A 12342-nucleotide genomic window follows, 5' to 3' on the forward strand; every position below is an offset into this window, starting at 1 on the left:
CACCCCACTTGCCTTAGTGTTTTGGGATATGAATCATACATAATATATTTAAATGTAAAAAAAAAAAATGCATGTGCCATTATTTTTTTCATAAATTAAAGAACTTAAGTATGTATGTTGTGGGCCATAATTAAAATTCCTTTTATGCAAAGTCGTTTTCAATAAGGTTTTAAGTGAAATGTTTGTTTTGCTTCCACATTCTCTAGCTTCTGGAGCACATTTTATCACACACATTTCACTGCCCTGAAATACCAGCATGCTTCACATATGCTAACTGCTCCATACAGTCCCCTTATTAACACAAGCAGCACATTGTGTACATGTTGAATCTTTCTGAGCTGTACCTTTCACCTCTGTCTTCTTAACGTATACTTTTCTCATCTTGAATATCTTTAACTTTCATTTTAAGTCTGATTCATATTATTCTTTTCAGTTTTTTCCCTTTCCCTTCATGGATCTTCTTTTACCCTCTGAAATATGTTCATAAATTTCCATCATTAGGAGAGATTTTCTGAACTGCTCTCTGGTTTATTACTTATTTCCTGTGCCAGAGTTTTTACTGCAAATTTTAAAAGTACAATGATGAAATCACAGAAATGAATTAACTGCCTCTTCCATATACCATAGAAAAGTGAGTTTTTTTTTACTGGGGGGAAGGGGCTGCCTCCTTCCCTGATGTTAAACTACAAGAACTTTAAAAAATTGTTGCTACTTTCATAACCCTTTCATTGTTAGAGCAGTTAGGGCTGTATAGGAGTCTGCGTGTTGCACTGGATTCTGGGAATTGTAGGTTTAAAGGAAAGGAAGTTCATTATATTCTGCCAAGGCTGCTGGCATGGAAGCAAAGATTTCTTTAACTTAATAAGGAAACACATACAGACCTGCATATAACATGAAGAAACACATGCCCACTTGCATATAGGAACCTATACAGATTTGCAGCCACCCTTTGGGCTATGAAGAGTGTGTACTGAAGTAGGCGGTGCTTAATTTTTAATGAAAGAGGTGCAAGGGAGGGCTCAAGCAATATTTGTTTACCTCCATAACTGCTGCAGCAAGGCCAGAGGTGCTGGGACTATGAAGTGCCAAGCCTAGAGATGCCGGGGCTCAGCCCTGGCACAAATTAAGCACTGGAAGTAAGCATAAATTTCATCAGCAGAATTATTTCTTTCATACTGTTTTACTTTTTTGGAGTATCTTACCATTCATCTCTAAAATAGCTACAGCTTTAAAAAGAATCTCAGTGGTTTTTTTGCAATGCTCATTGTCATGCACAATTTTATTTTAATCTGTATGTTCATTTAGTAATTTTGACATTTCCAGAGATATATGACAAATGACAGAGGCTGAAGTTGTTTAATTTTAGTGTGCTGTATTTCCAAGCATATCAGATTCTTGTGTTTTAACTGCAGAAGCTCAAGTAGCATTAATGTCCATTTTCCCCATCTTTCTGAATTCTAGCTGTTCAAAGAAAAATACCTATAAAGAAAAGCGCTGTAACCTTTTTTTTTTTTTTTTGGTGGATGCTGACAGCATTTTAGCCAACCTTGAATTTAAGAAAGCAATTTAAATGGAATTACACCAAAGATAAATTTGGACCATTGTCATAGTGTAAAATACTACTTGGCCTTTTTCACTATTTGTTAAAAATGTGCAAGAAGGCCTGTTCTCATCTTACTTTTGTGATTAAGAAATAACAACTGCAAGTGAAAATTTTGGTAAACCTGTTCTGCATGCTTTTGTTGCTTTTTTAAACTCCTGCTGAAGTCAGTAGCACACATGATCAAAGTTTGCTTGCTGTGGTCTCAGAACAACAGGTACTTCATATGTTGAACTGCTTTTTCAGAAGGGCTTTATCCACTCTTCTAGAACTATGGGTATAGTTTTGCATGCACTATTATTTACCTGTGACAAAGTTTTGTCTGTGCAAAAAGTGACCTTGTGACAGGATGCTATCACAGCATCATGATCATTAACATGGCTACAGCATGGAGGAGGCTGCAGGCTCAGCTGAGGACAATTATACACTTTCTGGAGGGGGATGGTAAACATGTGGATGTCAATCACTGGGCTAACAAGGTAATGGGGGGTGGGGAGGTGAATATAAGGGGAGGAACCAGCAACTAGTAGTAATGTAGCTCAAGAGGCATTCATAAGGAAACTCAGAGGGTGAGCTTGTGCTGGAGTCTGCCTTTGCTATAAGTCTGTATTACACAGTATTACTATGTAAGAGGGAAATAAATACACATCTTGGTGTAAGGTAAAGGGCTTGGTATATGTTTCTGATTGTGAAACCATCTGAAGTGGTCAAACTGTGAGGTTCACTGGGTAGCAATGGAGGTGCTCTCTGACACTTGTATACAAAAAAGGCATTTGTACATATAAATCAATAGCTGATTTTGTACACAAATCAGTAACTGACATCTGCAGAAAGCATGCATGTGTAAAGGTAGATCAAAAAGGTTGTATGAAAACACTTTGTGGAAAAAATAATTGTCTGTGTGTAGCCTTTAATTGATTTTAGAGGGTTTTTTAAACTTTTGTTTGTAGTTCTACTCAAGGCTACCCTTCTCTTAGAATAATTACTCTCTGATGTTATTCAAGGCCTCATAAAAATTCTGGTTTGTTTAAATAGGCACATGAGTCCCCACTTGTTTTTCTTAAAAGTAACTTCTCTTACCCCTTGCCATCTAGTACACTACACACAGAACCAATTATATCTAAACAATAAAACCCACACCCCCAGTCAGTCCTTCTATCCTATTTTCTGAACAGTAGACTCATTGGTGAATACTTCCTGTGGCATTCCAGCATCTATTGCCCAATTTTAGTAAGTTGAAGAAACAGTTGGAACCAAGAGTGTGAAGTATTTTGTAGGCTTGAACCCCAGACCCTAGAAGATAGATCATCATCTAGTCCCTTTACCCTACTCCAGTGGCACAAAGTGGGCAGAACCAGTGTGGGGAAATTGCTAGTAGTCATACACTGTTGGCATAGCTGACTCCTTAATTACCACCCCCATGGCAGCCTCCTACGTAGGGAGTAAGTAGGGGTGTGTGGCAGGACTGTGCTGATTTCCTCCCATTCCACCTAGCAGAGCACTCTGAGAGCTGTTACAAGTTGGCACAGTTCATAGCAACCTTCAGGCTAGTCTACACTCTGACAAAAAACAGTCCTAGGATCAGGCAGCTACAACTGAGAGCCCTTCCTCATTGCTGTATCCAGCAGAGACTGGGCACAGCAGAGGGTCTTGGCCTAAGAATTAAGGAGCTTATTTTCAACAGTCTTCTAAAAATATTCTGAAAATATTTGAGGGTGCATCAGTTTTTGCAGCCACATTCACTCATGAAAACTGGGAATTATGTGTTTAGTGGCATGTTTGTTCATGCAATTACTAATTTATATGCACACAAATTAAAACTAATTAGAGCTAAAAACTATGTAGTGTACAGTCTGTCTGAATTTGCAATGCTATTATATGTCACTTAGCCAAGATTTTTTTGTATAATTTAGCAATCTTATTTTCTGGTAAAAACATCACTTTTAACAATAGAAAGCAAAATAGATTATATTTTCACTCAATATGTACATCACCTTTTTAAAAAGAAAAATGTTAAAATCCGTCTAATTTACACACATTCCTGATAACCCAGCGATAGACAAGCAGTTACATTTACTGAGAGGCTTGGAAAACTTCCTGTCCCCTTGGAATTTTGTTCAGGGCTCATAATAGATTTAAATCTAAAACAAAGTTTCAGTGTGAAGCCTAAATTACTGTACAAGCTATATTTGGAGAGTTACCAGGGGTATATTACAAAAATCTAAGGAGAAAATAGGTCAGTGAGGAAGCTGATGCATGTTGCTTTAATTTACAGTTTTATGTTGTGATTCGACAGAAATTGGCCTTGTCCAAATTTGCGCAAGAGAATGATTTTATAGCTACCATTTGGATTTAAACACTTGGGTATTAACAAGGAGCAATTTTAAAAACAAACAAACAAAAAGACTGGCAAGATAATCTATTTATTAACTATTTGCTTCTCTAGAGAAAAATCATTTATTTTATTTTCTGGGGACCAATTAAACATAGTTCCCAACACTGCAAACATTTATTTGCGTGAGTAACCCTTACTGATATGACTAAAGATACCCAAGTAAGTAAGAATTTGACTGATGCCCTATATTTTGTTTCAAATGAACACAATGTTAATAAACAAAGTAAGTCCTTAACTATGTAACCTAGGCAGCTGCCAACAGAGGTCTTTGATTGTTGTTTTTAATATTTGTTGAATGATCAGCCCTCAGCATAAGGGCCCTGATTCTCCATTTCTGCATTCTGTGCAGTTGTTCTTGTGTGGGGATGGACAAAGGCGTCTTTAATCCACGTTTGTGCTCCCCGTAGTTTTGGGGCAGCCAAAGACCTGAACAGCCAGAGGGCTGCCCACAATCCCTGTGAACAGCTGAGAATAGCTAGCCCACAGCATCCTCTGGCAATTCCTCCCTCCCTCCCTCTCTGTAGAATCTCCCCAGAATGCCTCCTTTCTCCCTGATATCACTTAAGATAGGAGCTGGAGAGGGGAAAGCACAGAATCCTTAGTCCAGATGGGGAAACCCTCTACTCTGCAGATATTCCCTAGGGACCATTTTAATCAGATTTCTAATGGGTAGTGTAAAAGGGGCAAATTGCAATGAAGAAATAAGCACAGGGTATAGGTTTTCTTTATATACTCTTCATTATTCATGGGAATTAGTGATCACAAAAGATTGTGGATTGACAGCCTTGTTAACTCCCTTGTAAGAGATTTAGCTGGAATACTTAAAAGGTATATGTATGAACATTTAATATTAAAATGACATGGTTTAAAAGCCTTGGATTTGTTTTAGTAAGTAAATAACATTACTTCAGTGTTCACACTTTCCCAAAACTTAGTATTCTTACTATAGCATATGCATATTATTGGCAATACTGTAATCAAGCAAAACTGGAAAGTTTTAAAGTGAGACCACTGTACCTGACAATGACGGATGAAGATGCTGCTGCCAAGCCCACATCTACAAGGAGACTCACTAATGTGCTGTGATCTTTACTGCTTGTGATCCAGTGCTGCATTATGAGGAGCATAAGTTGATTTGCGTGAACTGAGCTATGGGGCTAATAACTTGAGCTCCTGGGGAATCAGGACATCTCTCTTTCTAATGCAGCCCTGCCTGGGGTCACATCACAGATTAACTCCATTGTCCTGTTTAAAAGGAAAGTGGGTACCCTTTAATTCCTTTCCACAAACACAAACCCCTAGTTTGGACCCTTATGCCCATGTAAGAGCTGAACAACCTTACATCCATCGTGCCACAGGAGCTTAGGGCAGGTCAAACGCTGGCATTGCAATGAGGGTTATAGCTTTGCAAAGGGCTGCGAATTTGCTTGAATTAAACCCTAATGATTCAGATGATCAAGCTGCAGTTAAATCTAGTGTATTCAAATAAGGTGAATAGCTGAGTTTGCTTACCAACCTAAAGTAGCAAACAGAGCTACTACTAAAGTTGCCACAACACCTGTGTGCAGGACAGAGAAAATCCTGTTTTTGGAAATGTTATCATGCTCATCACTACAGCAGAAGTAGTGTCCTGTTTCTTCTGGTAAGAGTTGATTAGGGAATATTTCTAATATGTTTCTACAAAATTTTTTGGTTTCACAAAGGTGGTGGCATTGTTGAATACTAACAAAACAAAACACAAATCATGCAACTGAAATGAACCACAGGAACTGAAAAACCTTTCATTCATGCTCTCTACAGAATCTTCTCAAGAGCATTAACAACTGACTTTTGATGCAGACTTTTCTTCAGGATTCTGACTGTAAACAGATAAAGGTAAGATGTACTGTGTGTCTTCTGGCAGTTCAACTTCTGGGACAAGGACTTCTCTGCTGTAGTTGCCTGCAGCACTGTTGCAATTATTACATGTCCTTGTCTTTCCAGAATAGAAGTAAATCCTCCGTATTTCAATGTGGTTTTATGCAGCATCAAAAAGCTGCTTTATCCCATTTGGAACTATAAAAGAAAGGAATTTCAAAGAATAGAAGACAATTTCAGCCCAGTCCAGCAAAATACCAAAAATTACTATGACATGCTAAATGACCTCAACTCCCACTGACTTCTGCAGGAAGAATTCAGCACCTCTCAGATTCAGGTCCACAGTTCCTAGATATTATAATAAAACAATTAGTTAAGGGCCTGAATCAAACCTCCAGCCTCAAACACCTCTAGCCACCGGAGCAGTATAGAATCTGAACCTGGACTTCAATGCAAATTTCACTGCTAACACATTTCTGAATATTGGATTGAACCACCCCCTGGAACTAAGCACTTCATAATTTTTGGGAGCTCCAAAATCCAGATTAAGATTTGCATTTTGTAGTTCAGACCTATCTCCAGAAACTACTAAATGAACACCCTAAGTTCTGGTAGGCCTGAAAATTGACATTTTCATTTAGAGGATAACCTTGATAATCCAAAATTCCCTGTTTGAAATAGGGTTATGGTCCTCTCATCTACTAGTTACACTGAAAATTCCCTTGATTAGTCAAAAGGTTAATTAGCTGAATTTCTTCAAGGTTCCACTTGGCATGTGGATTGTCAAGATTGTATCCAACAGCTGAATATTGCTGCAGAAAGCATTAATGTTTGTACTTTGCTTTGAAGATATATGTAGGGAATCATATTTATGCTATTTATGCTTAAAAAAAAAAGGCACAATTTACCATGAGACTCCAATGAAGAGCTTGAGACTAAAGTCAAGTGCCTCCTCCTGCCCTGATATATTCAAACACTTCTAAACAAAATTATTGTAAAATGTTCTGGAAAACCAAGACTATCTTGTAAGGACTATTTATTAAGCCAACTCAATTCTTTGGACTACAGTTTGACAGTTTCTCCGTATGGATCTATGTCTTTGTGGCAAGCTCCAGGTGGAGCCCTACCTTTGTTAACACTACTTGCATTCTACTTTTAGATAAACCGTAAGAACATCAGGTGTACGTTCTAGGAGAGATTCTGTTCTGATTCTCCAAGAGGCAAAGTAGCGAATGTGCAGCCCAAGGGAAGGAGGGGGCAAAGATGGCTTTGACATCTTTACACTCTCCCAATTCTGGAGTGTTACAGGAGCCTGTTGATGTATCATATGGTGTATATTAGAGCAACCATAGGCTTCTCTAATTTACAGCAGCCCCACAAAGGCTTCCTAGAAGCTGTTCCACTGTATGGAGCTGCACAAAATCTATGTACTACTGAAACAACTTATTCTGCCCCTATACTCATGCACCCAGCAGGATGGCACCGTAAGACAATTTATGATAGCTTTACACACCTGAAAAATTTTCATCACTGGCTGCAGGGCTTTTATGGCAAAGGAGCAGCATGCCTGGTCCACAGTAAAAGGGAAGTTGTTTGATGTACATTTTTAGTTGCTCATGTGAGTTTAATGCTCATGAAACATTGGACTGAAAGTTTTGGAGAACGAAGCCTTTTAGTTATTCATAAATAAGGCTACAGCTACACTGACGGCGGCAAAGTCACCGCCATCAGATTGATTTCTGTGGATCGACTGAGCGGTCAGTGAAGACCCGCTCAGTCGATCCAGAAATCGATGTACTAAGACCACCTTCACAAGTGGCGTAGCGCTGCGTCGATGGGAACGCGGTTCCCGTCGGCGCAGTGCAATGAAGACGGTGCGCAGAAGAGAAGCAGAGAAGTCGACGGGAGTTACACAAGTTTTTTGCGTAGCTTGCATAACTACCCTCGATTGCTGCCGAATCTTGGAGGTAAGTGTAGACAGGGTCTAAGTCAGCTCAGACAGCAGAAGTACAAATTTTCTTGTGCTCCCCTGAATGACTGTCTCTAAGTGGCAAAGGACAGGCCATTCTCTCTGCCCTTTTGGTCCTTGGCTTCACTGATGAGAGAGCCAACAAGAGGGCTATTTGATGCCAGTTGCAATGATGGCTTTTGTGAGGATGGCATCTAAGTGCTGGGAAGTGGACTGAGATCACCAAATTAATTTCAGAGGCAAAATATTCCAAATCTGAAATATACAAAATAGTGTTCTTTGTAGGTGAAGAAATATGAACCATTAAAAGAAATGTTACTGTTAAAAGAAAAGTTACTGCTGTGCACATAACAGCATAACCTTTTGTCCTTTAAATAACATGTATATTGATTTGGGATGGGCTTTGAACTATAGTTGGAATTAAAACAAGCTATATGTGTTGCATAAAGTAGGCAAAGTGAGGAGCATACTGCATCTCTATGTACAAGAATTTAATGAGTTCTTTTTCCTCTGTTTTGACAGCTTTACTTATGGCCCAGCCTAGGAGTCTGTTCTTAAGAAAATATTTATGCTGGCTCTTTTATATGAGAGTCATGATGTTAATAATATGGCATAAGTCAAAAAGTCTCATGAGAGCAGATTTTAGAAGAACACGAATTTTAGCCCAGAAATAAACAGAGGGCATAAGAAAATGTCCCCCTTGCTTATTACTGCATCAGCCTGACTATAAACTGGTTCCCTGAATGAATCCTAACTGTTCCTTCCTGGACTTCATTCCCTTCATTGCATACACAAGACTGTTACTGTTCATTTGCTATGTCTGTACTGCCATCACAGTGCAGTAAGATATTAGCTAATGATTAACTAGTTAATGTTTGTACAGTGCTAATTAAGTGTTAAGTCTAATTATTATCTAGCAACAAGCAGGCCTGAGCCAGGTCACAGAACTTGCCCCACTCCCTCAAGACAATAAGTGTTTTGTCAGAAGGTGGGGGGGGGGACGACACGACAGGATATTTCCCATCTTTCCCATCTCCGGAGATAGCTAGTCTACGAATCTTGCAGATGGATTTTATGTGGCTTTTTATAGAAGGAAACAGGTGTCACCAGCTTTTGCTACACCTCCATAAAAACTGTGTGATACCATCATAAAGAAATATGACACCCATTTAAAGAGCAAAAGACATACTCAACAGGCATGAACAATGCACACTTGCAGCAATTTTTAACTCTTTCTGCGTATGACATCCTACAGTATTTAGATGGCAAATTTGCCAGTGATGTCAATGGGAGATTTGCCTGCTTAAAGATGGCAAAATTGGGTCCAAAATCCAATGTCATAAAGTATAAAAATGCAGCTTTATGGCACCCTGGACTGCACCATCTTAAAGAAGATGAACTAAGTGTAGCCCTTCTTCCAGCAACAAGGGCTGGGTTCAATATCTAGGGGTTTCTTCAACAATACAACACAAAACTGGCCCTAGCCCCCCCTTCGTAACCTGGAAAAATGATACACCACCCCTTGGGTGCCTCTAGGGGCAATACTTCCCTATTGCAAGCACAGAGACTGAGTGTAGAAAAGAGATTTTTAATAAAAAGGGGAAAAGTAACTCAGCAAACTAGGGAAAATGCTGCAAGTACAGCAGAATTCATACGCATAAAACCATGAAGAGAATACCTACCCCAGAGTACTTTGAGCAGTTTCCTTTTGCCTCAGATTCTTAAGTCCAGCAACGAGAAGTTCCTTTAATGTGCCCTTCTCTTCATAGCACCCCACTCAGGTATTGTTTTAGTCAGGGTAGATACAGAGTCTAGAGGTGCAGCTGCGGAGTTCATTTCCCTAGCTGTTTGGTGTGGGGTGGGGAGGGGAGGGGAGAAGAGAGAGGGAAAGAAGGCACTTTGCTCACTCTGCTGTCTGGCCACTTGCCACCCCCCAGGCCACTCATTGCTCTGCCAGTCACTCCACTAGCTGCTCTGCTGCGTGCACACTAGCACCTTGTGCTTCTGCCTGCTACCACCTGCTTCTCCACTATGACTAAGTCTCTTGAGGTTCCTCCCAGCTCCCTGAATCTCTCAGCTCTTTGTGACTGTCAGCTCTTACTTAATGGGTGAGCCTCAGTGCTGATGAAACTGGGCAGGAGCGCTGTCCTACAGTAGATGATTTCAGCTCTAGCAAGCACTTAACAAAACAAAGGACTCATCATAGAATCTCAATTAGCTCTATCTTTGCATAATGGGAGAAGAAGGTTAAATATGCCTGGGGCACTTAGGCAAAACCCACATTTTCAGATACCTGTCCCCACCCTCCTCAACCTTCACAGTGCTAGCATCGCAATCCCTTGTTTAGCCAGTTTGGTTCAGATGATAGTGACCCTTCAATCAGCCCAGGCTAAACTCAGTTCTGCTGCCCTTTGCTCATGCAGTAATGAGAACAACATTTCATTACCCCTGCATTTAACACTACAGTGATTTGTAACCCAATACCAACCAAGGGATCATTTGGGCAAAGCAGTCCCATCCCATCATGCTGAGCACCTAAACTCCTGCAAATACAGTCTGGCCCTGATGCCTGGTCCCCTTCCCCCAGCCAGCTTGGCAGGGGAAGCTCATTCAGACCCTGCTTACATAGGTATAGAAAAGCTATTTGACAGTAGAAATGCAGACTGCTAGTAGTCCAAAATAAGGATGCTTCGTTTCATTCTGAATGGTAGCCATTACTTCATCAGTGGATGTGTCTCTGGCAGGGGCGGGGAAGAAGCTATACTGAAACCAGTGCCTGAGGAAGGAGTCGACTGGAGGCTTCAGTGGGCTGTTACCATGAGGATTATTTTCTCAGACATATTACTGGCCTAAAATCAATTAAAAACAGAAATCTAGTTACTTGGTTATCTGGCTTGAAATCCAATTGTGTAGTTGAAAGATTGGTGTCAAAAGGTAGGATTTAGGTTTGGGGGGTTCTGGGTACTCCCTCCAGAACAGGTAAGGTCTAAAACAGTCAAATTAGTTATGTCTGCACCGAAGATGCATCTACAGAATGTACCTATAATGGCTGAGAGGCTATATATTGGTATCTATCCTCTATGACTTTGCATAGTGAATGCAATTCATCCCTGTGCAATGGTCTGCACAAGGACGTCCTCACCATTTAAATCCTCCATGTGCAGTATGCTGATGGAGGACACATGGTTGAAGGAGATATACAGGAGGTCTCTGTATTCCCTGTGTGCAGGGTGGATGGCTCTGGTCAGGTCAGTACAGATGACATCACTAATGCCAGACCAGAGGAGAGGCTATTGGATCTATTATTTATTGATACTTAAATAATAAAATGATGCTTATGGAAGCCTCTAGGTACCCTAATACATAAAAAGTTATACAGTAATATTCCAGCACCATTACAATAATAATTTCAATCACAAACTCAGCCAGCCAGCTACCGGCATAAAAAAAGTATGTAGATCCATTAGTACTAACCATCCATGCAAGGGGACAGGGGCCATCATTCAGTATTCCAGCTCCAAGGCTGGGGAAGTCATTATGGAGGGGGCTGTCTTTCAGTCCCCTGGCCCTGGGTTGGGGAATGATGGATTTTACCTATTACACCCCTCACAGATCTCACCCACATTAATGTCTACTTACTCAGGTATTGTGAATGTGAAGTGAATTTCACTCATTATGAATAGCCCAGTTTAAAATTAGAGTACGACAGCAACAGGGTAGCCTCTCTGAAAATTGTTTACCTATTATTGTTACAAGTAATACCTAAACTCACTATAAAGGACAAAGATCAGAGAAAAGGATAGTCTACGGCATTTCAGAGACGGATACATTTTGGTGGTGGTGGAAGTTTTTAATGTCAGTTTGTGGCCTGATCCTGCAAAATCCTCCAAAGGGATCCAAGGTGGGCGGACGTTTATTTCCTCAGAATCCTCCTGAAGTCAACAGGACTCTGCACAGGCATAACAGTTCATTTATGCAGATCCTTTTTTATTTCATTGTGACTAATGTACATGAAGTTAGTTACATGTGTGAGTATTAAAATAATAAAAATTTAAATTTCAGCAGCTCCTTCCATCCCAAAGGATCTCACAACACTACAAACTTGGGCCTCAATTCTGCAGTAAGCTCCACACAGGCCAACCTCTGCATCTGCTTGGGGCCTCATTGATTTGAAGACTGAGTGGGCGCAGGCTTTGCTTCCACGGAGCTCACTTTATGATTAAGGCCAAGTCTGTAAAGTGCTTTGGTATCCTTCGAGATCAAAGGCACTATAGTAATACCATTTTTTGGATTTTTATTGTTTTTTCTTTAAGTAATGGATTTTATTAGTGCAAGGGCCTCATCCTACACTATTGACATCAATACGAGTTTTGATTGACTTCAGTGCAGGCTGGATCAAGCTCTAAGAGAACATCATTGCATATCTCTTCATTCTACTGCTTTGGGCCGCAATCCTGCAAATATTTACACAGCTGCTGAACTTCAGTCCAATTAAAATCAATAAATCAAAAAACAGCAATA

At 40.1% G+C, this 12342-nt stretch overlaps 1 long non-coding RNA gene across 1 annotated transcript; it reads left to right on the forward strand.

Annotated features, from left to right (window-relative positions):
- Positions 1 to 2143: 2143 nt before the first annotated feature.
- Positions 2144 to 10697, forward strand: LOC137159611 (uncharacterized). The gene is made up of 3 exons (XR_010921663.1): positions 2144 to 2169; positions 5796 to 5870; positions 10566 to 10697. It is a non-coding gene; the product is annotated as an uncharacterized lncRNA (long non-coding RNA).
- The last annotated feature ends 1645 nt before the right edge of the window (positions 10698 to 12342 follow it).

This window comes from Emydura macquarii, unplaced genomic scaffold, assembly GCF_026122565.2.
Source record: "Emydura macquarii macquarii isolate MOO-44397 ecotype Brisbane River unplaced genomic scaffold, CSIRO-AGI_Emac_v2 contig_1876, whole genome shotgun sequence".
NCBI classification, from domain to species: domain Eukaryota; kingdom Metazoa; phylum Chordata; order Testudines; family Chelidae; genus Emydura; species Emydura macquarii.